Source organism: Bufo bufo, chromosome 7 (genome assembly GCF_905171765.1).
Source record: "Bufo bufo chromosome 7, aBufBuf1.1, whole genome shotgun sequence".
Taxonomy (NCBI): Eukaryota; Metazoa; Chordata; class Amphibia; order Anura; family Bufonidae; genus Bufo; species Bufo bufo.
In genome coordinates, this window is record NC_053395.1 from 55,132,747 (window position 1) to 55,158,902 (window position 26,156).

The 26,156-nt window shown below is 44.6% G+C and overlaps 1 protein-coding gene across 1 annotated transcript in view; it reads left to right on the top strand.

Moving 5' to 3' along the window:
• SNX29 (sorting nexin 29) overlaps positions 1-26,156 on the top strand; it is a 581,792-nt gene that overhangs the window by 114,165 nt on the left and 441,471 nt on the right. The gene's annotated exons all lie outside the window — the stretch shown is intronic.

Below are 26,156 nucleotides of genomic sequence, written 5' to 3' on the forward strand. Positions count from 1 at the left end.
TATCAGATTGGCAGGGGGTTGACTGACGTTTGAAGAAAAGGCAGTGCTCATACGAATTCTGCCTTCTCTACTCTGTTTACCTGCTCGCCGCAAGTATGACGTCCCCATTCACGTCTAGGTGACGCCGTGTAGTATTGAACTGAACAGACAGACCTGTCCCATAGAAGTGAATGGGGCTGCCATACATAATTGCACCTGCTCACCGCTGTAATTGCTGCGACGAGCAGGTAAACAGTGAAGAGAAGGCAGTGCTCGTATGAGCACCGTCTTGTCTCCTAAGGATTGGTCATCAATATCTGTGGCATCGTTTGGCAGATGTAGTGGAAGGAGGATTTGACATACTGAATTTCAGTGTGCCCCATCCTTTGTTCTGTAGGGACAGAATATGCCACCAGAGGCGTCTGGCAGTAGCTTACTTGAGGACACATGCACTCTCAGCGGAATACGTTTTGTGTACAGGGGAGGTCGGCCGACAGCAGGTAAAGCTATATGGTCACCTTTGGAAGAGGGAGCAGAGCTATACCAATGCTGGAGCCCATTCATTCTCAGGAAAGATAGGAGTCCCCGAGGTTGAACCCCATTCTGTCATAAAATTATGGCATATTCGAGCGAGACACCATTACTTTATGAGATGGCAGTACCCTAAACAAGTTGGTGCTGCTTGAATCTACTCAAAACATTTAATTTGAAGGTTAAGTTCTGCTGTTCCTTTAAAGTTTGTTGGCATGGAAGAGCTCAGAGTATAAAAAGTCATGATCTTTAAGTGTAAATGTTACAAAACTGAGCAAAGGGCCACAAAGGGATATTTTCGGAGTAAACATGAAACCAGCCATTTAGCCGCTATAAAGGAAAGGTTAGTGTTCTCACATCATCTTCAACTAGTTGTTCTCTCAAACCGGCCTGCCTCATGTTAAAGGGGATCCATGCTTTGTTGATGGCCGGTCCTGCTATATTTTTAAAGGATGATCACTTTTATTTCTAACCTAAAATGCACTGTACGGCAAACGTATTATCTATTGTAACGGTGTGGAGTCATGTAAATGACAGAGCGTGCAGTGATCGTGGGCTATTATTGTGATCTTAGAAAACGTACGTTTTACTGATACAACGTTTGAAGGATAGAAATTAGAGAGGGTTTCATTTCTGCATGAACCAGTCCCGTAGGGAACAGTGATTTTAGATTTGGTTAGGCTACTTTCACACTTGCGGCAGAGAGATCCGGCAAGCAGTTCCGTCGCCGGAACTGCCTGCCGGATCAGGCAAAATGTATGCTAACCGATGGCATTAGTAAGACTGATCAGGATCCTGATCAGTCTTAAAAATGCCTGATCAGTCGAAAAAATGCATTAAAATGCCGGATCCGTCTTTCCGGTGTCATCCGGCAAAAACGGATCCGGCATTTATTTTTTAACCTTTTTTTTAGTCTGCGCATGCGCATACCGGAAGGACGGATCCGGCACTAATACATTCCTAAAGGAAAAAATGCGGGATCCGTCATTCAGGCATGTCTTCAGTTTTTTAGCCGGAGATAAAAGCGTAGCATGCCTGCGGTTTTTCTCTTTGCCTGATCAGTCAAAACGACTGAACTGAAGACATCCTGATGCAAACTGAACGGATTACTCTCCATTCAGAATGCATGGGGATATGCCTGATCAGTTCTTTTCCAGTATAGAGCCCCTGTGACGGAACTCTATTATGCCGGAAAAGAAAAACGCAAGTGTGAAAGTACTTACACTTTTACACAGTAAGTTTTTGCACTGCAAATAATCTAAACTGTTCTAAAAACGTATACATGATGGATCCTTCAAGCTTTCTGGCATTTTTATGGCAGTAATAGCACAAACAACATGTGGTCAAAAACAGTGTCGGACTGAAGCCCCTTGGGACCACCGAAGGCACTCTGTGTCTATAGGACCTTAAGGGCCCTGTTTTATTAGGGGTCTAATATTGTCAGAATTTAGGCCTTCCGGATGATCCTCTGGTACTACGGTGGGCCAGTCCGACCCTGGTGAAAAATACTGTGGCTCCATTAACGGAAACTTATCAAGTTTATGTTTGCCTGACAGTGGGCAGTGTATTGTAGTGACAGACTCGCTGATTTTAGTCTGCCACTTAAAGGATTATTCCCATCTCATATCCTAACGGTATGCTCCTATTATCTGATAGGTGCGGGTCCCACCTCCTAGAAATATGCCCCCATTGTTTCGGATGGGGGTAACCTCTTTAAGGTGCATTTAAATTGAAGATTATGGGGAACAAACCTTCCTACGAATGCTAGTTCATGATAATCTGCTCCTATAACTGTGACACAGATCACACGATGAACCAGTAAAATGCATGTTCATCTGTAGAAATGATCTTTGGTGTGGACACCTCAATCATCATTTCTGGCATCTGGACACGTCTCTGGCAGCACATCTAAAGATAGGTGTTGGTCCCAGAGGTGGAACCCTCACCTATCGGACATGTATGGCATATTCTGACTGAAATGAGAATACCCCTTTAATAACAATATACAGAGAATTGATAAAGGGGCTGTCACCTTGGACCACCCCCATAAACTACACTAAACGGTGCGTAGTAAACAGGATGCTGAGCTCAAGTCACTAAGGCTACATTCCCATGGCTGTTTTTTAGAACCAAGTCTATGGGGCTTTTCACACGACTGTCCTAGTTTTCATGGCCAGACGGACCCCATTGAAATCAGCGAGTACGTTTTTAATCGCCGTATAGATAGGAGTGCACCTATCTAACGACTGTTAAAAACAGGCTAAAATGCCTTTCAAAGGTTAAAATGAAAAAAAAAAAAAAATATAAAAAATTCTCACCTAATCCACTATAACGCTCTTTTCACTGGAGGGAACTGGAAGGACCTGATGCTCCCAGCAACCAGGGAGCCATGGAAAAAACAGCTGCAAAATGGCCATTAAAAATGGACAGGTGGCCTGAAAATGGATGCACTATATGGATGCAGAATGGCCGTGAAAAATGACAGGGAGTCCGTTTTTAATGGCCATTTATTTCACTGTTGTGTGAATGTAGCCATATCTTTAAACCATATCTTTATACCCGACAAAGGTTTCCCACCCAGTTTAGCCAGTTCTCTCTGTTCTGCACTGATGAGAGTAAATCACCTTGAAACCACTGTCTGCAGATGAGATACTGGCTTGGCTATAATCCTAAATTATGTCACAAGGCCTGTTTTAAAGGTCAAACATTGATTTATAGCAGTGGTGCCCAACCATTTTTCGTCTGAGGGGGCACTAGACTTGGTATAAATTTCGCGGGCCGGAACCAGGTAGTTTTGCCAGAAAGAAATGCAAACGCTGTGAAGGGGCACGTGTGAGCATTACTACTGTGAAGAGGGCACATATCTGGCATAACTACTGTGAGGGGGCACATATCTGGGCATAACTACTGTGAGGAGGGCACATTTCAGGGTATAACTACTGTGAGGAGGGCACATATCAGGGTATAACTACTGTGAGCTGTGAGGAGGGTACATATCAGGGCATAACTATTGTGAGGGGGCACGAGTGAGCATTACTACTGTGAAGAGGGCACATATCTGGCATAACTACTGTGATGGGGCACATATCTGGGCATAACTACTGTGAGGGGGCACATATCTGGGCATAACTACTGTGAGGGGGCACATATCTGGGCATAACTACTGTGAGGGGGCCATGTGTGAGCATTACATCTGTGAAGAGGGGCACATACTGGCATAACACTGGTGATGGGGCACATATCTGGGCATAACTACTGTGAGGGGCACATATCTGGGCATTATTACTGTGAGGGGGGCACATATCTGGGCATACTACTGTGAGGGGGCATGTGTGAGCATAAGTCTGTGAAGAGGGAACATATCCTGTTGGCATTATTACTGTGAGGGGGCATGTGATGTATACAATGTGTGTAATGTATGTAGTGCAGTATGTGATTATCACACACTGCACTACATACATTACACACATGTATACATCACATACTGCGCTGTCACCTTCTTCTGTAGGTCTACCTTGATGTCTGGTCTTTAGGCTTCAGTCAGATCCTCCACCACCATGCTTGCGCCGTGTGCCCGACACCACCAGGAGCTGGCCCCTCCTCCTTTCATCTCCGCCGGCTTCTCCTACAGCAGGGCGCTCTATTGCTTCAGTGCCCGCCCATCTTAACAATCAGGGGCGTAGCTAGAAATGACTGGGCCCCATAGCAAAAAAAAATTATGGGCCCCCCCTTCTGAATCTCCCACCCCCACATACCTATCGGACCTTCACCCCTTCCAGAGCTCCCACCCAAACACCCCTCCAGGACCTCCCACCCCAACATCCCCCTAAGTGTCGTCCACAGATCCCCCCTTCAGTGTCGTCCACAGATCCCCCCTTTCAGTGTCGTCCACAGATCCCCCCTTCAGTGTCGTCCACAGATCCCCCTTCAGTGTCGTCCACAGATCCCCCCTTCAGTGTCGTCCACAGATCCCCCCTTCAGTGTCGTCCACAGATCCCCCCTTCAGTGTCCGTCCACAGATCCCCCCCCTTCAGTGTCCTCCACAGATCCCCCTTCAGTGTCGTCCACAGATCCCCCCTCCAGTGTCGTCCACAGATCCCCCCTTCAGTGTCGTCCACAGATCCCCCCTTCAGTGTCGTCCACAGATCCCCCCTTCAGTGTCGTCCACAGATCCCCCCTTCAGTGTCGTCCACAGATCCCCCCTTCAGTGTCCCGTCCACAGATCCCCACTTCAGTGTGTCCACAGATCCCCCCTTCAGTGTCGTCACAGATCCCCCCGTGTCACGTGTCGTCCACTAGATCCCCCTTCAGTGTCGTCCACAGTTCCCCCCTTCAGTTGTACGCCACAGATCCCCCCTTCAGTGTCGTCCACAGATCCCCCATTTCAGTGTCGTCCACAGATCCCCCCTTCAGTGTCGTCCACAGATCCCGCCCCTTCAGTGTCGTCCACAGATCCCCCCCTTCAGTGTATCCACGAGGATCCCCCCCTTCAGTGTCGTCCACAGATCCCCCCCTTCAGTTGTTGTCCACAGATCCCTCCCCCCTTCAGTGTCGTCCACAGATCCCCCCCTTCAGTGTCGTCCACAGATCCCCCCCTTCAGAGTGTCGTCACAGATCCCCCCCTTCAGTGTCCTCCACAGATCCTTCCCTTCAGTGTCCTCCACAGATATCCCCCCCCACCCAGATCCGCTTCCTAGCTAATTTATTCACTGCACTTGCCTCTGTGAAATTGAAGAGAAGCGCCGTAATCTCGCACAGGCTCACTGGCAGAGGCCAGGAAGATGGTGCATGCGCACTTCGATGTCTCTGCCAGTGCGCCTGTGCGAGATTACGGCGCTTCTCTCAATTTCACAGAGGGCAAGTGCAGTGAATAAACTAGCTAGGAGGCGGCGCTGGGCGGGGAGATTGCAGGCACAGGCAGCATCGCTTTGCTGCCTGTGCCGTTCGCAGCGCGCCCTGCGCTAATAAAGTCCGGTCACTGCGCGGGCCGCAGGTTGGGCATCACTGATTTATAGGATACCTTACATCTGGTGGCACCAATGCCACATCTTTTCTTTTTTAAAAGAGCCTAATTTACATACTATTCGTCAAGATATGCCATGAACGTCAAGTTCTTCGGTATGTATATGGAAAATATGAATGCGTTAAGAGATCACACACCGGTTCATGTACCTGACTGTATGAAATATTGCCATTCTTCAGTTTCATTATGTCCGTCTCATTCCGACTCAGCACAGATGTCCCGTTCTGCAATGATTCCTCCTAATTATTGCCCATTTTCCAGGACTTTTTATATGTAAAAGACATGCCAGAAATTCAATAAAGTAATCTGAACTGAATATTTCACACCGACGAAGGTAAACGCGCTCATTGCTAATCTTCCCGGCACTGTAATTGTTTTTCTTCATCCTGACCACGCCATGGAGATAGTCTGCTCATTGAAAAACATTGCTTGCCTAGCTGACACAAAACCTGCAGTTACACAACGGATCTTCACTTAATGAATCCGGATCCTATTTCCTCTCGGTGCACCATGCTTCAGCAAATAGAAAGTTACTGTCTCGCTGTACTGTCTGAAGCCAGTGACTAGGAAAATACATTTCATTTATTCATGTTTTCAATAATTGTATTGCAGGATTTCCAGTCATGACTTCTCTGCTAAATTATCAAAACATACGTTAGGACAGACTAGTTCAGTTCATTGAAGATAATGGAGAGGCAAAGGTCATGGATAACAGGCCCGATTGTCAGTGGAAGGATTTTGTATCTACAAAAATGAATAGAACTTTATTGCCTAGAGCCACAACGAAGATGGTTATTGCATCGGCATAGCGATATGTTATGTATGAATTTTAAAATCATGGTCCCTTTAAAATATAGGAAGATGCAGCACATTATGCAGGTAGGATGACTACAAGCACCACTAGTGGTGAGCATAGGAGTGTACAGTAAAAGGCCTTGTTTATTGAAATCAACGGTAGCTTTAACCCCTTGGATACTGGAGATTTTTTCATTTTTGCGTTTTCATTTTTCTTCACAGAGCCATAGCTTTATTTATTTTTCCGTTCTTATAGCCATATGAGGGCTTGTTTTTTGCGGGGAAAGTTGTACTTTCTAATGCCACCATTTAATATGACACACAATGTAGTGGGAAGCGGGGAAAAAATTCCAAATGGGGTGGAATTGAAAAAATAAAAGCCTGCAATTTTACAGGTTTTGTCCCTACAGCGTTCCCTATGTGGCATGCCCTTTAATCTCTGGGTCAGTACGATTACAACAATACCACATATGTATATTTTTTGGTGTTTGAATACTGAATACATATTCTGACCCCTATAACTTTTTTTTTTATAGTTCTGTCTACTGAACTGTGTGGCGGCTCATGTTTTGTGGGACGATCTGTAGTTTTTATTGGTACCATTTTGAAGTGTGTGACTTTTTGATCACATTTTATTAAATTTGTTTGGGTAAGTGAGCAATGAAAAAAAATGAATCGGCCATTTTGATTATTTTTTTTTCTTTTATGCCATTCGCTATATGGAATAAATATTTTTATATTTTATAGAGGACCTTTCATTGGTTTTACTTATAGGAGCGAAATACCTGTACTTGCGGGGTATTTAATATATATTTTTTTTAATAGTTTAACTTTTTTCACTTCTTTTTTAGCCCCTCTAGGAGGCTACAATATAAAGTAGTTAGATTTATTTTAGCTTATACTTTAGTTCCATAGAACTACAGTATAAGCTCAATTTACCTTTATCCTATATTGGCCTTACACCTTTCCTCCATAGGAACTGTACCGATAGCTGTTCACAGGAAGTGGAAATAGCAGAGATATAAATGTATAAATTGCACATTTTACTGAATCTTTCCCCATAAAACTATATATCAATCTGCTCAGCTCTTCCTGCTCTATTACATGCTGCTTTCCAGATTGCATTGCATTTTTGTGGTGACAAGTCCTCTTTAAATTGAACTGTGCTTGTCATTGTTTCTTCGAACCTGGCAACCGGAGTTTCCTTCTCCGCTGTAGTTTCTGTCGCCCATATGGCAAGAGTGTACCAGCTCAATTTTCAGTCTAATTTCAAGGAAAGTTAGTTGTCACAGTTTTCTGGGGTGCACCTGCTGTTGGGCCACCATCTGTTTCTGTGAAAGCTCGGAGTTCAGTGTGCTGTTTTAATGCAGAGTTTATATTTAGTCATTGAACAGAGAGACCAGCGCGTCATGGCCTGATATACAGGTGAATCTTGAAAAATTAGAATATCGTGCAAAGTTCATTTATTTCAGTAATGCAACTTAAAAGGTGAAACTAATATATGAGAGAGACTCATTACATGCAAAGTGAGATATTTCAAGCCTTTATCCTCTATAATAAAATCCTTCTGTGCCTGCGATGTGTCCGTGCGTGTGTGCTGATGTTAAATGCGCATGCGCGACCTATCGGCACCCACGCCGCCCACACCAGCGCTCCACCCAATCACCACCGCTGGCGTAGGCGGGACCGGCACTGGGGACCCGTCCTCATTGGCAGTACACCTGCACAATCTCTTCTCTATGGCACCTCTTACACCCCGACATTGGCTGGGATCGCGCTCTGTGCTGAGGATCTCCTGCCTGTGGTGTGCGGCTCCACAACGGACAGACTCCACAATGATTACACTACATTACGGGCTGTCACCTGAGAAGGGAGGAGCACGCTGTCCGCTGGGGACATGTCATTACCTGGCAGGCCCTGTACGGGTGCTCAGGGCTGAGCTCTCACCTGAGATCGGGTTCCAGCGTGCGGGGCACGGAGCCCGGGATGCTGCAGCTCCTCACCGACTAATCTACGCCGTCCTCCTGGTTACAAGATGAGAGAGCCCAGAGGCTCGGAGGATGGAGGGTCCGTAGCCCGAAACCTCCCCCAGGGCACGACCACAGTCCCCGGACACTCCCACAGCGGCGTCCAGCAGGGCACCGGACTGGGGCTTGAGACCGGGCACCGGCAGTTTCCAACTGCGACCGACCAATCTCCGGCCCCCTGAGAGCGTCATCTGTGGGGGCCGGACACAGTTACCTATAAACGACCCCTCCACCAACTGCAGAGTATAAAGCGTCTAGTCAGTCGGCCCGTGTATATGATGTACAACAAACCTCACCATCACTGCCCCTGTATATGATGTACAACTAACCTCACCATCACTGCCCCTGTATATGATGTACAACAAACCTCACTAATCACTGCCCCTGTATATGATGTACAACGACCCTCATCATTACTGCCCCTGTACAACCACACTCATCCTCCCTGGCTCTGTATATCATGTACAACAACACTCATCCTCCCTGCACATCCATAATATTAAAATATTTAATTATGCGTGTCCGTTCGTGTGACCGATAATTAAACTGGGCGTGCACGACACGGCGCTCCACATGCCGCCCACACCATGCGCCGACCAGTAGACTTTTCCCCTACATTCAGCAGCGCAGTGAGCAGCGCTGCGCTGCCTGTGCCTGAAATAACCAATAGCAAAGCTCCATACAGTAAGGAGCTTTGCTATTGGTTAGTTTTGGCGGGTGCCGGAGCGATTCAGCGCACTGCAGCAGGGGAAGCTGGCGGGAGCTGAAAGGAGGAGGGGTCGGCTCCCGAATCCCAATGTATGAGGAAAGTAGGGGCAGCACTGTGCCTGCAAAAATGGTGTGGAGCTGAATGAGGAATGGAGTGCTGGACCACTGCAGGGGAGCCCGGACATCCAGTCCTGACCTGCACCACAAGGTGACAGTGCAGCAATGTACGATATGTGTAATGTATGTAGTGCAGTGTGTGATCTACACACTGCATCTCCCGCTGCGCCACACACATCACACACAAATCTCACACTACGCCACACACATCTCACGCTGCGCCACACACATCTCACACATCTCACGCTGCGCCACACACATCTCACGCTGCGCCACACACATCTCACGCTGCGCCAACAACACATCTCACGCTGCGCCACACACATCTCACGCTGCGCCACACAACATCTCACGCTGCGCCACACACATCTCACGCTGCGCCACACACATCTCACGCTGCGCCACACACATCTCACGCTGCGCCACACACATCTCACGCTGCGCCACACACAGCCACACACATCTCACGCTGCCCCACACACATCTCACGCTGCCCCACACACATCTCACGCTGCCCCACACACATCTCACGCTGCCTCACACACCTCTAACGCTGCGCCACACACCTCTCACGCTGCGCCACACACATCTCACGCTGCGCCACACACGTCTCACGCTGCGCCACACACGTCTCACGCTGCGCCACACACCTCTCACGCTGCCCCACACACATCTCACGCTGCCCCACACACATCTCACGCTGCGCCACACACATCTCACGCTGCCCCACACACATCTCACGCTGCCCCACACACATCTCACGCTGCCCCACACACATCTCACGCTGCGCCACACACCTCTCACGCTGCGCCACACACCTCTCACGCTGCGCCACACACATCTCACGCTGCGCCACACACCTCTCACGCTGCGCCACACACCTCTCACGCTGCGCCACACACATCTCACGCTGAGCCACACACATCTCACGCTGCGCCACACTTCTCACGCTGCGCCACACACCTCTCACGCTGCCCCACACAACCTCTCATACCGCTGCCCCACACACCTCTCACGCTGCCCACACGCATCTCACCGCTGCGCCACACGCATCTCACGCTGCGCCACACGCATCTCACGCTGGGCGCCACACGGCATCTCACCTGCGCCACACGCATCTCACGCTGCGCCCAAGCATCTCACCGCTGCGCCATACACGCATCTCACGCTGCGCCACACGCATCTCACGCTGCGCCACACGCATCTCACGCTGCGCCACACGCATCTCACGCTGAGCCACACGCATCTCACGCTGCGCCACACGCATCTCACGCTGAGCCACACGCATCTCACGCTGAGCCACACGCATCTCACGCTGCCCCACACCCATCTCACGCTGCCCCACACACATCTCACGCTGCACCACACACGTCTCAATGTCTAGTTTGTTATAATTTGGATGATTATGGCTTAGGGCTACTTCACACTAGTGTTTAAGTTTTCCGGTATTGAGTTCCGTCATAGTGGCTCAATCCCGGAAAAAAAGCTTCAGTTTTGTCCCTATTCATTGTCAATGGGGACAAAACTGAACTGAACAGAACGAAGTGCTCCAAAATGCATTCCGTTCTGTTTAGTTGCTTTCCCATACTGGAGAGCAAACCGCAACATGTTGTATTTGTCCTGGAATGTGGATGCAAGATGGATCCGGCATTAACCCAATGCAAGTCTATGGGGACAGATACATTTTCTCTGCCACAATACTTTCAGTGGAGTTAATGACGGATCCGTCTTGGCAATGTTAAAGCTAATACAACCGGATCTGTTCATAACGGATGCAGACGGTTGTATTATCAGTAACGGAAGCGGTTTTTCTTAACCCTGCCTGATCCAGCAAAAACACTAGTGTGAAAGTAGCCTTACAGCTTATGAAAACCCCAAAGCCACAATTTTGAGGTCCCCTTTGCTCAAGGGGTATGGATTAATTAGCTGACTAGAGTGTGACACTTTGAGCCTAGAATATTGAACTTTTTCACAATATTCTAATTTTAAGTTGAATTACTGAAATAAATGAACTTTTGCACGATATTCTAATTTTTCACCTGTAAGGAGTTGACATCTCGATATGCGGTTTTTAATCCACTTGATTCTCTGTAAGAGAGATTTTTTTTAACCCTATATTGATGCACTATTTGAGGGAGCAGAGCAGAGCGCACCTTATTGTGGAGTAACGATCTACCTCTCGTTGGTGCAGCAGCGCTCAATGTGAATTGCTTCTGAAACTCACTCTGCTTATTCAGTCATTGAAGCGTGTTCTTCCAGCCTGTTCATAGCTTTCTGCTCCTCTACCATTAGAAAAATCTTTTCTGTAAGTACGATATTTATTTTCAGTGACCCTAAATATGGACACTACCATGCAGCAATGTACTTCTGATCCAGTTATTATAACTGCATACTACAGTGTCATTTTTATTCCATATGTGCAGTTCTCTTATAACATCAAAACTGGTTGAAGTTGGCTGACCAGTCATTTTTATGGTGGAAACTAAAAAAAAAAATTCCTGTTTAACATGACACATACATGACATTAGACCCAAATGAAAAAGGCTAATTTGAATTATGATGACTACAGGTGGACCAGACATTATATACAGATAGTGAGTTCATTATTCCTCCTGCAGTCGGTAAAATCAGTCTTTAAAGGGATTCTGTCATCAGAAATGAGCCCTATAAGCTAAACATATGGCGATGTCCCTTGTAAAACACAGAATCCTAAAGTGAGTTTATCAAATGCCCCTGTGGCTCTATATTCCTAAAAAAGCGGAATAGGAGGTTGGATGGCTGGGATGGGCTGGTAATAGGGCAGTCAGTGGAGGGTTCGAGCGAAGTGCGCCGGTCGGCGCATGCGCACTTCGCTATACGAGTCCGCTGCCAGTAGTCCGCACGGGCGCATCAGGATATACCTAGTGCGCACGCGCGGGATCTGGATGAAGCGAGCGGTGGTTAGAGAGGTAGTGATGACGTGAGGTAGGCGCATCGCATGAAAGGGAGGGCGGCGATTTCAGCTCAGAAGGCGGCGCTGGGCACCTAAACGAGATGGCTGCAGCCGGGCACCTTTCACCATGAGACGTCCCCTTGGACACATTTTGAAGTGATTGACAGGTGATATAAACCGCTTTTTCAGGTATATAGAGCCACAGGGGCATTTGATAAACTCACTTTAGGATTCAGTGTTTTACAAGGGACATCACCATATGTTTAGCTTATAGGGCTCATTTCTGATGACAGAATCCCTTTAAAGAAATTGTCTTATGAAGACCACCCCTGGTTATCCTCCTCAATGAGTCTGAACAGAGAATCGTTTTATGCTAATGGTTCCCGTTCTAGCGGACTTTAGTCAAACCTTGAATCTTTGACTGTTTAAGCTGCATTCTGTGATTTTCCTGTCAAAATTAGCCCTTATAAGGCTTCATCTCAAACTGAGCTGCAGTTACATATTGAAAATGATCAATGGCCAACTGAGATGTGCTCCACCAGGGCTACAAGTCTACCATATGGCATGCCTAGTCTTTGTTCCAACCATGGTCAGACTGATCATTTAGATTACCAAAGGATCCTGGTTCTGACACGGTAAATGTTCCCAACGGTCCAGCAGAGGACATCATCTTTGGAGCTGACTTTGGAGCCCTTCACTTGACACTTTGGTTTGTTTGAATTTTTGATATCTCTTGTTTCTTAAAACTTCTAGCCTATCTGGTGCCTCCACATTTTATTGATTAATTTTTAAAATAAAAGTTTTGACGATTATACAGTATTTGTCTACCTGTCTGTATCAGCTTCAGTAGGATAATGTTGCATCACATGATTGCATAATTTTCTTGGAAAGAGGTTCTTATATTTTCTTTTGATGTTTACTTTTTGACCCAGAATAGATTCTGTGTGAAGGTCTAATGCCCAGGTAATTGGGAAAGGCAACAAAAGGTAGAGAGATGTAGGGGCCCAATTTATGACACTGGTCTACAAGAAACATGCTAACCAATCGCAACACTACTTTTATTTTTGTATTCTGCTTTTGAAAAATGAAAACTGTGCTCTGATAGGTTGCTATGGACAACAAAGACAGGTTTTCTAGACAGTTTCATAAATGTCCCTGATTGGATGTAGGAGCCTATGAACCGCTAGCTATTCATGTGTGTATAGCAGGTGGACACTCGATGTATGAAATTGTGGTTATACTCTAGGGCACCATAGACGTCTTTTTGTTTGGTATTACGGCTTCATATAACTTGAAGGATGCACAGAACCGTAACATAACCTTTGCTTGTGGTCTGTACTTTAACATAGGCAGAAATCACAAATTTAAAAAGCTTGGACATCCATATAATGAGTTTGTTGTATTGAGTTGTAAGAAGGCTCTAACCACTGATGTGTTCCTTGTGATGCAAGTTTCCTTAAAAAAATAAAAAAAATCATTATTTTGCAATTTCTAGATCGAGTGCAATGACCTCTCTCCGAGACATTCTTGTGAGAATTCACAGGTAGAAAAGTCTTCACATTTCTATAAAGAAGGCTGCCGTAGTCAAATTCTCCAGCGGAGCCCATGTGGCTTTAGTTACACCATTGATCGTCCCAGTTCCCCTTTGTATTTCGAGTCTGCAGGTCATTTATAGATTAACCTTTCTCAGGGTCTAGAGAACAATGTGACTTAACTAACCCCTTAAAGATCTGCATTGATATATTTTTCATATCTTCTCCTACACCATGAAGAGGCTGGAGTTATTTTAATACTTTGTTCCAGAAAGTTGGCGTATTTAATACTTTGTTTTCCCGCCTAGTCACCGGATTGCCATGATCAGAGGCTTTTCATTGAGATGCTATGGATTTTATAGCTGACACGTCAGTCGTCAATGCTATATTTAACAGTTGAGAAGCAGGTTCCTTGGGGAATTCAGTCCTAAAACATGCCCTTTTTCCTGTCGTCAATCCTGTCCTCTTTCTCTGACAAAAGTCTAAAGACATGACAAGACTGTGGGCTTTTTTTTTTTGCAAGAGATCTATCTGGTTAGAACAGCTAAATGATACCATCTGAGATGACATTTATTGCAAGACACCAATTTTCCAAGCTTTTGTTTTTCAGAGGCAATATAACAGGTGTTCGTGTCTGCAAGATTGACAGTATTGATGTCACTGGGTACAATTTATAGCAAAAGACATCTCCCAGGGCTTTAAAAGCACATGCACAGGAAATAGTGATTTAGTCCAAGAACTGCTACACCTGATATAGCTAGAATTTGTGTATGGTATCTCATCTCTCTATTATCTATCTATCTATCTATCTATCTATCTATCTATCTATCTATCTAGGAGCTAAATATTGATGCCTTCTCCTCAGGTAGGTCATCAGTATGATTGTTGGGGTCCAACTCCTGGCAGCCCTGCTGATCGGCTGTTGGAGGTGGATGCAGCGCTCCTGTCTCTTCCTCGGCCTGTAATATCAAGTGCATCGATCACATGGCCTTTGTGCAGCTCAGTCCTATTCAAGTGAAATAATATTGAGCTACAGTGCCAATCACATCTGCTATAAAATGTGTGGCGCTGTGTTTGAAGATCAGCTGATGGCTGGGGATGGCGAGAATCAGACTCCCACTGTTCTGATGTTGGTGGCTTATCCTATCCATCAATATTTAAAGGGGCTGTCCAGCCTTTTCTAAATGATAGCCTATCCTAAGAATAGGCCATCACTAACAGATTGGGCAGGGTCTGACACCCTGCACCCTCCGCTGTTCTGATGTAGCTCCATTGGTGCTGGAACTGGACAGCTCATGGTCTTCAGTGAGTTCCCTCTACTACAAGGTTGATGGAGCTAACTCCTGGTGACAGAGCTACACCCAAACAGCTGATCGGCAGGAGTGTGTGGTGTCAGACCTCCAGCAATCAGCTAGTCATGGCCTATCCTATCGCTTAGTAAAGACTGAAAAACCCTTTTAAAGAGGACCTTTCACCACTCTTGACATAGAAACATAGAAACATAGAATGTGTCGGCAGATAAGAACCATTTGGCCCATCTAGTCTGCCCAATATACTGAATACTATGGATAGCCCCCGGCCCTATCTTATATGAAGGATGGCCTTATGCCTATCCCATGCATGCTTAAACCCCTTCACTGTATTTGCAGCTACCACTTCTGCAGGAAGGCTATTCCATGCATCCACTACTCTCTCAGTAAAGTAATACTTCCTTATATTACTTTTAAACCTTGCCCCTCTAATTTAAAACTGTGTCCTCTTGTGGTAGTTTTTCTTCTTTTAAATATGCTCTCTTCCTTTACCGAGTTGATTCCCTTTATGTATTTAAAAGTTTCTATCATATCCCCTCTGTCTCTTCTTTCTTCCAAGCTATACATATTAAGGTCCTTTAACCTTTCCTGGTAAGTTTTATCCTGCAATCCATGTACTAGTTTAGTAGCTCTTCTCTGAACTCTCTCTAGAGTATCTATATCCTTCTGGAGATATGGCCTCCAGTACTGCGCACAATACTCCAAGTGAGGTCTCACCAGTGTTCTGTACAGCGGCATAAGCACTTCACTCTTTCTACTGCTTATACCTCTCCCTATACATCCAAGCATTCTGCTGGCATTTCGTGCTGCTCTATTACATTGTCCTTCCCACCTTTAAGTCTTCTGAAATAATTACTCCTAAATCCCTTTCCTCAGATACTGAGGTCAGGACTGTGTCAAATATTCTATATTCTGCCCTTGGTTTTTTACGCCCCAGGTGCATTATCTTGCACTTATCCACATTAAATTTCAGTTTCCAGAGTTCTGACCATTCTTCTAGTTTTCCTAAATCCTTTTCCATTTGGCGTTTCCCTCCAGGAACATCAACCCTGTTACATATCTTTGTGTCATCAGCAAAAAGACAAACCTTACCAGCGAGGCCTTTTGCAATATCACTTATGAAGATATTAAACAAAATCGGTCCCAGTACAGATCCCTGTGGAACCCCACTGGTAACATTACCTTGTTTTGAATGTTCTCCATTGACTACAACCCTCTGTTGTCTGTCACTCAGCCACTGCCTAATCCACTCAACAATAATGGGAGTCCATGCTCAATGACTGCAGTTTATTGATAAGTCTTCTATGTGGAACAGTGTCAAAAGCCTTACTAAAATCTAGATATGCGATGTCTACTGCACCTCCACCGTCTATTATTTTATTCACCCAGTCAAAAAAATCTATAAGATTTGTTTGACATGATCTCCCTGAAGTAAACCCATGTTGTTTTTCATCTTGTAATCCATGGGATTTTAGATGTTCCACAATCCTATCCTTTATAGGGTTTCCATTAATTTGCCTACTATTGATGTCAGACTCACTGGTCTATAGTTGCTCGATTCCTCCCTACTACCTTTCTTGTGAATGGGCACGACATTTGCCAATTTCCAATCTTCCGGGACGACTCCTGTTACTAATGATTGGTTAAATAAATCTGTTAACTGTTTTGCCAGCTCACCACTAAGCTCTTTTAATAATTTTGGGTGTATCTCATCAGGCCCCTGTGACTTATTTGTCTTCACCTTAGACAGCAAACTTAGAACATCTTCCTCTGTAAAGATACATGCATCAAACGATTTAATAGTCATTCTTTCTAGTGGAGGTCCTTCTCCTTTTTCTTTTGTAAAAACTGAACAGAAGTATTCATTAAGGCAGTCGGCTAGCCCTTTATTCTCTTCTACATACCTTCCGTCCTTTGTTTTTAATTTAGTTATTCCTTGTTTTAATTTCCTTTTTTCATTTATATATCTGAAGAATGTCTTATCCCCTTTTTTCATAGACTGAGCTAGTTTTTCTTCTGCCTGCGCTTTAGAAGTTCTTATAACTTGCTTGGCCTCTCTCTGCCTAATCTTGTAGATTTCCTTATCTTCATTGCTCTGGGTTTTTTATAATTACAAAATGCTAGCTTTTTATTTTTAATGATTTGGGCCACTTCTGCTGAGTACCACATTGGTCTCCTCCTTTTTTTTTTGCTTTTACTGACGAGTCTAATGCAATTTTCTGTTGCCTTCAATAATGCACCTTTTAAGTAGTCCCATTACTTTTGTTTTAATAGCTACATGCATTCTCCATGTAATAACAATTCTGGAGCATCTATTTTTATGGCTCTATGTTGTGCCATTCCTTTATTATTTCTACTAGAAGTTATGAATGAATTGCTACCAGTCTGCAGTAAGGGTATAGAGGGGAGGTAAAAAGTTGGGTGTGTGTACCTGCTCAGTTTGAAAACAGCAGCAATGATTGGATAGAGTGAGTCTGGGCCACCCCTCTGTACGATTACTGCAGACTGCTAGCAATTCATTCATAACTCTCCACTCTATTCTCCAGATCACATCTCACCACCTGTGCACTTGACCCAATCCCATCCCACCTCATCCCTAACCTCGCCACAGTGTTTATCCCAGCCCTAACTCATCTCTTCAACCTATCACTAACCTCTGGGGTCTTCCACTCTGGTTTTAAACATGCTACCATTACACCCATCCTCAAAAAGCCTTCACTTGACCCATCTTCTTTTGTCCAGTTACTACCCCATATCACTACTTCTTCCATATGCCTCAAATCTACTTGATCAACATGTCCATTCTGAACTGTCCTCTCACCTCCCCTCCTGCTCTCTCTTTGACCGGCTACAATCTGGCTTCCGACCCCACCATTCAACTGAGACTGCCCTCACCAAAGTCACCAATGACCCACTAACAGCCAAAACCAAATAACATTACTCTGTCCTCCTTCTCCTTGACCTGTCCTTTGCCTTTGCCACTGTCGACCACTCCCTTCTGTTTCAAACTCTCTCATCTCTTGGCATCACTGACCTGGCCCTCTCCTGGATCACATCATACTACACAGAGCGGACATTTAGCGTCTCCCACTCCCACACCACCTCGTCCTTTCATTCCCTCTTTGTTGGTGTCCTGCAAACCTCTGTCCTAGGACCGCTGCTCTTCTCTATCTACACTTTTGGCCTGGGACAGCTCATAGAGTCCCATGGCTTTCAGTATCACTTTTATGCTGACGACACACAAATCTACCTCTCTGGTCCAGACAGCACCACCTTATTATCCAGAATCCCACAATGCCTATCATCCATATCCTCCTTCTCCTCTCGCTGTCTAAAACTTAGCATGGACAAAACAGAATTCATCATCTTTCCCCCATCTTGCTCAACCCACCCAACAGACCTATCTATCACGATCAATGGCTGCATACTCTTTCCGGTCAACCAAGTCCGCTGATTTGGAGTGACCTTGGATTCTGCCCTCTCCTTCCGACCGCACATCCAAGCCCTTTCCACCACCTGCCCCCTCAAACTCAAAAACATCTCCCGCATCCGCGCTTTCCTCAACTTTTGAGTCTGCGAAAATGCCTGTACATGCCCTCATCATCTCCCACCTAGACTACTGCAACATCCTCCTCTGTGGCCTTCCATCTAGCACTCTCGCACCCCTCCAATCTATCCTCAACTCTGCTGCCCGACTAATCCACCTCTCACCCTGTTACTCCTCTGCCTCTCCCCTCTGCCAATCCCTTCACCGGCTCCCCATTGCCCAGCGAATTCAGTTCAAAATACTAACCAATACATACAAGGCCGTCCATAACCTGTCCCCTCCCTACATCTCTGAGCTACTTTCCCAATACATCCCCACACGCAATCTCCGATCCTCACAAGACCTCCTTCTCTCCTCTCCTCTTATCACCTCTTCCCACAATCACCTCCAAGATTTCTCCCGTGAATCCCCCATACTCTGGATCTCGCTACCTCAACATATCAAACTCTCACCTACAGTGGAATCCTTCAAAAGAAACCTGAAAACCCACCTCTTCAGACAAGCCTACAACCAGTGACCCTGCTGCCTGTATACCGCCATGACCAACTTTACCCTCACCTACTGTGTCCTTCTCCCATACCATGTAGATTACTACAAGAAAATTTTGACTATTCAAATACATAATCACAGGTGCATATCTATCAAACATATCCATCAAGCATGTACAGGGTGGGCCATTTATATGGATACACCTTAATAAAATGGGAATGGTTGGTGATATTAACTTCCTGTTTGTGGCACATTAGTATATGTGAGGGGGGAAACTTTTCAAGATGGGTGGTGACCATGGTGGCCATTTTGAAGTCGGCTATTTTGAATCCAACTTTTTTTTTTTCAATAAAAAGAGGGTCATGTGACACATCAAACTTATTGGGAATTTCACACGAAAAACAATGGTGTGCTTGGTTTTAACGTAACTTTATTCTTTCATGAGTTATTTACAAGTTTCTTTGTTTACAGCCATTAACATGTCGCCAAGGTTAACACGTGAGGAGCGGATAGAAATTGTGTTGATGTCTGGTGAACGCAGTAACCGGGTCATTGCAGCAGATTTCAATGCAAGACACCCTACGAGACCACCCATCTCCCATGCTACAGTTAGCAAACTGCTTGCTAAGTTTCGCGAAACTGGTTCAGTGTTGGATTTGCCAAAATGTGGACGCATGAAATCTGTCTCTAATGAAGAAACATCAGTGGCTGTCCTAGCTTCATTCAGCAAGAGCCCACAGCGTAGCACTCGCCGCATATCACTGGAGAGTGGCATTAGTCGAACATCCCTTCGGCGGATATTAGCTACTCACAAATGGCACCCTTACAAACTCCAGCATCTCAACGAGGATGACCCAGATCGGTGCACTGAATTTGCAGAATGGGCAAAACAAAAATTGGAACAGGACCCTCAGTTTACACAGAAGATTTTGTTCAGTGATGAGGCAAACTTTTATGTGAATGGTGAAGTTAACAAACAAAACCACCACTATTGGTCTGACACTAACCCACATTGGATAGATCTCTCCAAGACTGTTGGAACAAAAAAATTGATGGTATGGTGTGGTATATGGGGTAAAAAGATAGTGGGGCCATTCTTCATCAATGGAAACCTCAAGGCCACTGGATATGCGAAATTGCTACATGATGATGTGTTTCTCTCTTTATGCACTGAAGCTGGCACGTTCCCTGAGTTTTTCCACCAAGATGGTGCACCACCACATTATGGGTGTCAGGTCAGAGCATTCCTAGATGAACAGTTTCCTGGAAAGTGGATTGGTTGTCGTGGGCCAGTTGAATGGCCCCCAATGTCTCCCGATCTGACCCCCTTAGACTTTTATCTTTGGGGTCATCTGAAGGCAATTGTCTATGCTGTGAAGATACGAGATGTGCAGCACCTGAAACTGCGGTGTTGCTATCAGTGTGTGAAGAGTGGGAGAAGAGGGTTGCATTGACAATCCAACACAATGGGCAGCACATTGAACACATTTTATAAGTGGTGAGAAACTTGTAAATAACTCATGAAATAATAAAGTTACGTTAAAACCATTGTTTTTCTTGTGAAATTCCCAATAAGTTTGATGTGTCACATGACCCTCTTCCTATTGAAAAAACTAAAGTTGGATTCAAAATGGCCGACTTCAAAATGGCCGCCATGGTCACCACCCATCTTGAAAAGTTTCCCCCCTCACATATACTAATGTGCCACAAACAGGAAGTTAATATCACAAACCATTCCCATTTTATTAAGGTGTATCCATATAAATGGCCCACCCTGTAGATTGTAAGCCCTCACTGGCAGGGCAATCTCTCCTGTACCAGTTTGTAACTAGTCTTGTTCATGCTTAGTGCAATTGTCTGTATTATGTATGTTCAGCGCTATGGAATGAATGGCACTTTAATAATAAATAATAATAATAATAACCTTTAGTAGAAATAATAAAGGAATGGTACAACTGAGATCCATAAGAATAGATGATCCAGAATTGTCATTACATGGGGAATGCATGAACCTATTAAAACAGGAGTGGTGAAAAGTCCTCTTTAAATGTTGCATGAACCATATAGTTCTTCTCACTGGAATATCTGTCTGTCTGTAAACCCTTTAAGTGTTGCATGAACCATGTACTTATTTTAAGTTACTGGAATATCTGTCTGTCTGTCTATTTACACATACAGTGTTTGTATATTTCTTTATTAAATTTAATTCAAAGAAAAAAAAAAAAAAAAGCTGCAGGAATATTTAACTAGTTCTTTAGATTTTCATTTTCTGTTATTAGACAGGTATGGAGCAGGTCTTGGCTTAGATAATTTATTAGGACACTGAAAGGATCCTCCAGATGGAGACTGCTAAGGGATCAGCTGGTAAAATGCTTTTAGTAGCTGAAAGCTTTATAATGGAAATCCGTTCGCCAGTGTCAGACTGACTTTAAGATGTCCAGGTGCATGGGGAGAAAAAAAAAACATTATTTTAATAAACTTTGCAGTAAAACAACTTCCTTGCTAGCTTTACCAGTGGAACATTGATTGTTAAGTGCCGAGTTGGAAAGAACAGCAGATCCAGATAGTATTTGGGAAATAATAATGGAAAGTGACCTTTGCTGTTTTGTGATTTTCATCAGCCTGGTGGTTGCGCAGAATAAAATTACATAGTAGATTGATGATTCCGTACAGGCTGAAGCTAATTAGTTTGTGCCATCAGTATACAGTAAGTTGGTTCCTGTCTTATTACACTGTGGATATCCCAGTGCTTCTGATCTGCTCGTATAAAGACAAAGACAAGAGCTCAAGGGAAATACAGAGAAGAACAAAAAATATCAAAATAAACCACATTTTAAAAAAATGAAATAAAAGCAGAACACATAAAAGTACTATGCCTGAAGAAATATGGTAAGTAGTGGAGGATCTCCATCCCACACAGGTAACTGCTGAGGAAAATCTATATCAACATATAGACAACAGAGCCGTATGCCCTTAGGAGAACCTTAATTAGGGCGAGAGGAAAGCTCAATACTGGGTTTTTCTTTAAAAGCAAAACGGTCTCATCCAAATGAACTTTATAAAAATTACACAGCTGGGCAAATGCTACTCTCTTTCATACTGTATCTTATATACAGTGTTATAATATTAATTAGTTCCAGGATGACCATTGTATGTTCAAACCAGTATAACTTGAGTAATCGGTTCCAAAGTCCCAAAATGTTATCCGAGATAAGAGAAAATGAAGATTTAAGAAATAAAAGCAGATAACTAAGACCTTACACATAACAGTCAGGAATAGCTGCTAACTAGCAATATATACGCCTATTTTACCAGAGAAGTGGCCTTGAGCGGTTGCATCCGAGTCTCAGACATTGTATGTTGAGTCTAGTTTAAACTTACGATGGGTCAGAAAAGATCATTGTATGCTGGAAATATTGTATCCTGAGGCCATTGTATCTTGAGGAACCACTGTATATGGACAAACTGCATTGAACCAAAAGAAGGTAAATACCAAAGAAAGACAACTGGAAAAAAAGGAAACCAAAAGGACATCTAAAAATAACTTACATTTTACGGTAGTTGTCATCTACCTTTTGTCAGTGGGCCAAAAACTCAGCCGCATCTACTACACATATATTAAGGAACTAATACTGCCGCATCTTTTCTGTCCCCATAGAGAATGAATGGGTCCGCACCCGTTCCGCTAAATTGCAGAACGGATGCGGACCCATTTGCGGACGTGTGAATGGAACCTAAATCAGTGGTACAAGTGACTATAACAAAGTTTGTAATGTACAGTATCTTTTCAGAGAACAATACCTGTTTCTCCCCCTTGAGAGGACTGATGGTTTGTTATCTCACTGAAGGATCAGATTACATGCTGCCCATAGAAAAGAGAAGGAGTGAGCTCCTAGAGGAAGAAGAATAGAATGTGTTGATAGGGGGCGAGGACGTTGTATTGGGTGGTATAAGGACCAGGAGTCAAGTTAACCCCTTCCCAACATCCACCATACATGTACAGCGGATGTCTGGTCTTTAAAGATGGCGCCAGCTACGATGCAGAGCGAGAACCATAACCATTTAATGCCTGGTGTTTCATACAGCAGACACCCGTGACTAATGTCCACGATTGGCAGTAATGCCCACTGCGCACATTTAACCCCTCAGGTGCTGTAATCAAATGTGACCAAGGCGTCTGAGAGGGCTAAAACTCAGAAGCTCACGCTTCCTAGTAAGGCTACTTTCACACTCGCGGCAGAGTGATCCGGTAAGCAGTTCCGTCGCCGGCAATCTGCATGCAAATGGACAGCATTTGTAGACGGATCCGTCTCACAAATGCATTGCAAGAACGGATCCGTCTCTCCGTTTGTCATACGGATCAGTTTCAATTTTTTTCCCACATTTTTAAAGGTCTGCGCATGCGCAGACCGGAAGGACAGATCCGGCATTGCAGTATTTTTAATGCCAGATCCGGCACTAATACATTTCAATGTAAATTAATGCCGGATCCGGCATTCCGGCAACTGATCCGGAATTTTGGACAGATATAATACAAACCGGATTCCAAAAAAGTTGGGACACTATACAAATCGTGAATAAAAACTGAATGCAATGATGTGGAGGTGCCAACTTCTAATATTTTATTCAGAATAGAACATAAATCACGGAACAAAAGTTTAAACAGAGAAAATGTTCCATTTTAGGCTGGGTTCACACGAGCGTGTCCGGATTAGGTCCGGATGCGTCCCGGTGTGTTGCGGCAAACCCGCGCGAGTAGGAATGCAATTGCAGTCAGTTTTGACTGCGATTGCGTTCCGATGTTCAGCTTTTATCGCGCGGGTGCAATGTTTTTTGCACGCGCGTGATAAAAAACCGACTGTGGTACCCAGACCCGAACTTCTTCACAGAAGTTCGGGTTTGGGTTAGGTGTTCTGTAGATTGTATTATTTTCCCTTATAACATGGTTATAAGGGAAAATAATAGCATTCTGAATACAGAATGCTTAGTAGGTGATCAATTAAGGGTTAAAAAAAATAAAAAAATTAACTCACCTCCTCCGCGTAGTTCCCGGTCTCTTCTTTACTTCTTTAATGATGAGTTGTCGGCTAAAGGACCTTTGGTGACGTCAGATCACATGCTCCAATCACATGGTACATCACCACAGTGATGGACCATGTGATTGGAGCATGTGATCTGACGTCACCAAAGGTCCTTTAGCCGACAGCTCATCAGAAGAGACTGGGAACTACGCGATCAAGAGGAGAAGGTGAGTTCATTTGTTTATTTTTTTTAACCCCTCCAGCGCTATTTTACTAAGCATTCTGTATTCAGAATGCTATTATTTTCCCTTATAACCATGTTATAAGGGAAAATAATACAGTGAATAGACTGTCACCTAGCAACCATGCGTGAAAATCGCACCGCATCCACACTTGCTTGCGGATGCTTGCGATTTTCACGCAACCCCATTCACTTCTATGGGACCTGCGTTGCGTGAAAAACGCAGAATATAAAGCATGCTGCGATTTTCACGCAACGTACAAGTGATGCGTGAAAATCATCGCTCACCTGAGCAGCCCCATTGAAATGAATGGGTCCGGATTCAGTGCGGGTGCAATGCGTTCACCTACCGCATTGCACCCGCGCGGAAATCTCGCCCATGTGAACGCAGCCTTAAGGGAAAAATATGTTGAATCAGAATTTCATGGTGTCAACAAATCCCCAAAAAGTTGGGACAAGGCCATTTTCACCACTGTGTGGCATCTCCCCTTCTTCTTACAACACTCAACAGACGTCTGGGGACCGAGGAGACCAGTTTCTCAAGTTTAGAAATAGGAATGCTCTCCCATTCTTGTCTAATACAGGCCTCTAACTGTTCAATCGTCTTGGGCCTTCTTTGTTGCACCTTCCTCTTTATGATGCGCCAAATGTTCTCTATAGGTGAAAGATCTGGACTGCAGACTGGCCATTTCAGTACCCGGATCCTTCTCCTACGCAGCCATGATGTTGTGATTGATGCAGAATGTGGTCTGGCATTATCTTGTTGAAAAATGCAGGGTCTTCCCTGAAAGAGATGACGTCTGGATGGGAGCATATGTTGTTCTAGAACCTGAATATATTTTTCTGCATTGATGGTGCCTTTCCAGACATGCAAGCTGCCCATGCCACACGCACTCATGCAACCTCATACCATCAGAGATGCAGGCTTCTGAACTGAGCGTTGATAACAACTTGGGTTGTCCTTGTCCTCTTTGGTCCGGATGACATGGCGTCCCAGATTTCCAAAAAGAACTTCGAATCGTGACTGACCACAGAACAGTCTTCCATTTTGCCACAATCCATTTTAAATGATCCCTGGCCCAGTGAAAACGCCTGAGCTTGTGGATCTTGCTTAGAAATGCACTGTAGAGTTTCAGCTGGCAACGGCGGATGGCACGGTGGATTGTGTTCCCTGACAATGGTTTCTGGAAGTATTCCTGAGCCCATTCTGTGATTTCCTTTACAGTAGCATTCCTGTTTGTGGTGCAGTGTCGTTTAAGGGCCCGGAGATCACGGGCATCCAGTATGGTTTTACGGCCTTGATCCTTACGCACAGAGATTGTTCCAGATTCTCTGAATCTTCGGATGATGTTATGCACAGTTGATGATGATAGATGCAAAGTCTTTGCAATTTTTCGCTGGGTAACACCTTTCTGATATTGCTCCACTATCTTTCTGCGCAACATTGTGGGAATTGGTGATCCTCTACCCATCTTGGCTTCTGAGAGACACTGCCACTCTGAGAAGCTCTTTTTATACCCAATCATGTTGCCAATTGACCTAATTAGTGTTAATTGGTCTTCCAGCTCTTCGTTATGCTCAAATTTACTTTTTCAGCCTCCTATTGCTACTTGTCCCAACTTTTTGGGGATTTGTTGACACTGTGAAAATTGGAATCAACGTATTTTTCCTTTAAAATGATACATTTACTCGGATTAAACGTTTGATCTGTCATCTACGTTCTATTACAAATAAAATATTGACATTTGCCATCTCCACATCATTGCATTCAGTTTTTATTCACAATTTGTTTAGTGTCGCAACTTTTTTGGAATCCGGTTTGTACCACAGCATGCTGCAGTATTTCCTCCGTCCAAAACGCCGTTCAGTGACTGAACTGAAGACATCCTAATGCATCCTGAACA